General features: G+C 33.7%; 1 non-coding gene across 1 annotated transcript; it reads left to right on the top strand.

Moving 5' to 3' along the window:
* Positions 1-612: 612 nt before the first annotated feature.
* Positions 613-720, top strand: LOC112760557 (small nucleolar RNA R71). Its single transcript, XR_003180991.1, has one exon. It is a non-coding gene; the product is annotated as a small nucleolar RNA R71 (small nucleolar RNA).
* The last annotated feature ends 4,209 nt before the right edge of the window (positions 721-4,929 follow it).

The following is a 4,929-nucleotide window of genomic DNA, read 5'->3' as shown; positions in this document are numbered from 1 at the left end:
ACTTAAAGTGGCCTTAGATAGATCAGAGACTATGTTTGCTAAGCTAGATGGATTCTGCTCAGAACTCTCTGTCTTTTGCTGAGTGGATGATAGAAAAGGTTTGCGATTGCTAAACCTGTTTCTTCCACCATTATTAAAGCCTTGTTGAGGCTTTTGTTGATCCTTCCATGAGAAATTTGGATGATTTCTCTATGAGGGGTTATAGGTGTTTCCATAGGGTTCACCCATGTAATTCACCTCTGCTATTGCAGGGTTCTCAGGATCATAAGCTTCTTCTTCAGAAGAGGCTTCTTTAGTACTGTTGGATGATTCCTTTAATCCATTCAGAATCTGAGAAATTATATTGACTTGTTGAGTCAATATTTTATTCTGAGCCAATATGGCATTCAGAGTATCAATTTCAAGAACTCCCTTCTTCATAGGCGTCCCATTACTCACAGGATTCCTTTTAGAAGTATACATAAACTGGTTATTTGCAACCATGTCAATGAATTCTTGAGCTTCTGCAGGCATTTTCTTTAGGGGAATGGATCCACCTGCAGAATGGTCTAATGACATTTTAGATAATTCAGAAAGACCATCATAGAATATATCCAGGATGGTCCATTCTAAAAGCATGTCAGAAGGACACTTTTTGGTCAGTTCCTTGTATCTCTCCCAAGCTTCATAGAGGGATTCTCCTTCTTTCTGCCTGAAGGTTTGAACATCCACTCTAAGCTTGCTAAGCTTTTGAGGAGGAAAGAACTTGGCTAAGAAAGCCGTGACCAGCTTATCCCAAGAGTTCAGGCTGTCTTTAGGTTGAGAGTCCAACCATACTCTAGCTCTGTCTCTTACAGCAAATGGGAAAAGCATAAGCCTGTAGACCTCGGGATAAACCCCATTGGTCTTAACAGTATTACAGATCTGCAAGAATTCAATTAAGAACTGAAAAGGATCTTCAGATGGAAGTCCATGAAACTTGCAGTTCTGTTGCATCAGAGAAACTAATTGAGGTTTAAGCTCAAAGTTGTTTTCTCCAATGGCAGGAATTGAGATGCTTCTTCCATGTAAATTGGAATTTGGTGCAGTAAAGTCACCAAGCATCTTCCTTGCATTGTTATTATTTTCGGCCATGTCTCCTTCTTTTTTGAAAATTTCTATCAGATTTTCTCCAGAGAGTTGTGCTTTATCTTCCCTTAGTTTCCTCTTCAGAGTCCTTTCAGGTTTAGGATCAGCCTCAACAAGAATGTTCTTATCCTTATTCCTGCTCATATGAAAAAGAAGAAAACAGAAAAAAAAATATGGAATCCTCTATGTCACAGTATAGAGATTCCTTTATGTGAGTAGAAGAAGATAAGAATAAAAGAAGAGAAATTCGAACACCAAGAGGAAGAGAGGGTTTGAATCTTGAGATGAAGAGAAGTGTTAGTAAATAAATAAATAATTAGAAGGAGATGAGAGAGAGGGAATTTCGAAAATTAATTAAATTAAAAATAAAATTTAAAGTTAAATTTCAAAAATTAAAATTGAAATCAAATTAAATTGAAATTAAAACAATTAGTTAATTAAAAAGGAAATTTGAAAAAGAGGGAAGGGATTTTCGAAAACTAGAGAGGGAGTTAGTTAGGTAGTTTTGAAAAAGATATGATTTAAACAAAAAGTAAAGTGGTTAATTGAAAAAGATTTGAAAATCAAATTTGAAAAGATAAAAAGTTAGAAAAGATTTTGAAATTGATTTTGAAAAAGATATGATTGAAAGATATGATTGAAAAATTTAATTTGAAAAAGATTTGAAAAGAAAATTAAACAGATTTGATTTTTGAAGTTAAAGTTGATTACTTGACTAATAAGAAACTAAAAGATATGATTTTAAAATTTAAAGATTGAACCTTTCTTAATAGGCAAGTAACAACTTGAAAAATTTTTGAATCAAAATATTAAATGCTAGTAGTAATTTCGAAAATTATAAACTAAAATAATAAAAAAATTTTGAAAATTAATTTGAATATTTTCGAAAACATTAAAAGAAAAATGAAAAAGATTTCGAAAAATTTTAAAAAGGAATTCGAAAATATTAAAAGGAAATTGAAAAAGATTTGATTTTTGAAAAAGATTTAAAAAAAATAGAATTTTTAAATGGAAAATTTCATTTGACTCATAAGAAATAACAAGATTTTAAAAATTTTTGAAAAAGTCAACTCAAATTTTCGAATTTGATGAGAGAAAAAAGGGAAAGATATTTTTTTATTTTTGAATTTTTAATGATGAAAGAGAAAAACATCAAAAAGACTCAATGCATGAAAATTTTGAATCAAAACACATGATGCATGCAAGAACACTATGAATGTCAAGATGAACACCAAGAACACTTTGAATGTCAAGATGAACACCAAGAACTTATTTTTGAAAATTTTGAAGAAAAGAAAATATGCAAGACACTAAACTTAAAGATTTTTAAATTTTAGACACTAAGAATTCAAGAATGCATATGAAAACAAGAAAAGATACAAAACAAGAAAATATGAAGATCAAACAAGAAGACTGGCCAAGAATGACTTGAAGATCATGAAGAATGCAATGCATAAAATTTTCGAAAATAATTTTTAGAAAATTAAAAAGATGCAATTGACACCAAACTTAAAACTTGACTCTAGACTCAAGCAAGAAACACAAAAAATATTTTTGATTTTATGATTTTGTAAATTTTTTTGTATTTTTCGAAAATTAATTGGAAAAAACGAAAAAAGAAAAATTTTTGATTTTTTCGAAAATAAGAATAATAAAAACAAAAAGGTTTAAATTAAAATAAAGTTACCTAATCTGAGCAACAAGATGAACCGTCAGTTGTCCAAACTCGAACAATCCCCGGCAACGGCGCCAAAAACTTGGTGCGAAGAAATCGTGATCGTTCCATTCCTTGGTAACGGCGCTAAAAACTCAATATGCACGTTCATAGTCTTAGTTCCTTGTCACGACTTCGCACAACTAACCAGCAAGTGCACTGGGTCGTCCAAGTAATAAACCTTACGTGAGAAAGGGTCGATCCTACGGAGATTGTCGGCTTGAAGCAAGCTATGGTCACCTTATAAATCTCAGTCAGGCGAATTCAGATAGTTATGGAGACTTGATAATTAAAACATAATTGAAATATAAACTAGGATAGAGATACTTATGTAATTCATTGGTGAGAATTTCAGATAAGCGTATAGAGATACCTTTCGTTCCTCTGAACCTCTGCTTTCCTGCTGTCTTCATCTAATCATTCCTACTCCCTTCCATGGCAAGCTTTATGTAGGGCATCACTGTTGTCAATGGCTACATCCCATCCTCTCTGTGAAAATGGTCCAATGCGCTGTCACTGCATGGCTAATCATCTGTCGGTTCTCGATCATACTGGAATAGGATTTACTATCCTTTTGCGTCTGTCACTACGCCCAGCACTCACGAGTTTGAAGCTCGTCACAGCCATCCCTTCCCAGATCCTACTCGGAATACCATAGACAAGGTTTAGACTTTTCGGATCTCAAGAATGGCCGTCCATGGGTTCTAACTTATACCACGAAGATTCTAATATCTCAGACTCGGTCCTCTGTATTAGATATCTAAGAGATACTCATTCTAGCCTGTTTGCATGTAGAACGGAAGTGTTTGTCAGGCACGCGTTCATAAGTGAGAATGATGATGAGCGTCACATAATCATCACATTCATCATGTTCTTGGGTGTGAATGGATATCTTAGAATAGGAATAAGCTTGAATTGAATAGAAAAACAGTAGTACTTTGTATTAATTCATGAGGAACATCAGAGCTCCACACCTTAATCTATGTAGTGTAGAAACTCTACCGTTGAAAATACATAAGTGATAAGTTCCAGGCACGGCCGAATGGCCAGCCCCCAAAACGTGATCAAAGATGAAACTAAAGATATCCCAAGATATCCAAAGATGTAAATACAATAGTAAAAAGTCCTATTTATGCTAAACTAGTTACTAGGGTTTACAGAAATGAGTAAATGATGCAGAAATCTACTTCCGGGGCCCACTTGGTGTGTGCTTGGGCTAAGCATTGAGCTTTACACGTGTAGAGGCTTCTCTTGGAGTTGAACGCCAGTTTGTAACCTATTTCTAGCGTTTAACTCCACTTTGCAACCTGTTTCTGGCGTTTAACTCCAAAATTCAGCATGGAACTGGTGTTGAACGCCAGTTTGCGTCATCTAAACTCGGGAAAAGTATGAACTATTATATATTTCTGAAAAGCCTTGGATGTCTAATTTCCAACGCAATTAAGAGTGCGCCATTTGGAGTTCTGTAGCTCAAGAAAATCCGCTTTGAGTGCAGGGAGGTCAGAATCCAACAGCATCTGCAGTCCTTCTTCAACCTCTGAATCTGATTTTTGCTCAAGTCCCTCAATTTCAGCCAGAAATTACCTGAAATCACAGAAAAATACACAAACTCATAGTAAAGTCCAAAAATATAAATTTTAATTAAAAACTAATAAAAATATACTAAAAACTAACTAAACTATACTGAAAACTATGTAAAAACAATGCCAAAAAGCATATAAGTTATCCGCTCATCAATTTCCCTATTCCCTCTTGTTAATTTCTCATTTTGGTTAATTTTTATGTTGTTGAACCCTTGTCAATTTCAATTTCCCTTAATGCAATTTCTTGTTTTATGTTCTTTTATTGTTTAATTGCTTCGTTATTGTTATTTCCTTGCATTTGGTAGTGTTAAATTCTATATTTTTTGTTATTTTATTATGCTTTCCTTTTATGCCTTCCAAGTGTTTGACAAAATGTTTGGAAGGATGTTAGAGTAGATTTTTGTGTTCTTGGCTTGGGATGGTAACTTAGGTGAACTTGAGTTGCTAATGTCCAAGTGATTGATGATTAGTGTCTATTGGCTCTAGCTTTCACTAAGTTAATTAGTGAGGTGGCTAGGACTTATG

Source organism: Arachis hypogaea, chromosome 16, assembly GCF_003086295.3.
Source record: "Arachis hypogaea cultivar Tifrunner chromosome 16, arahy.Tifrunner.gnm2.J5K5, whole genome shotgun sequence".
NCBI classification, from domain to species: domain Eukaryota; kingdom Viridiplantae; phylum Streptophyta; class Magnoliopsida; order Fabales; family Fabaceae; genus Arachis; species Arachis hypogaea.
Note: the sequence above shows the minus strand (reverse complement) of the source record. Positions and strands in the feature narration are given on the sequence as shown.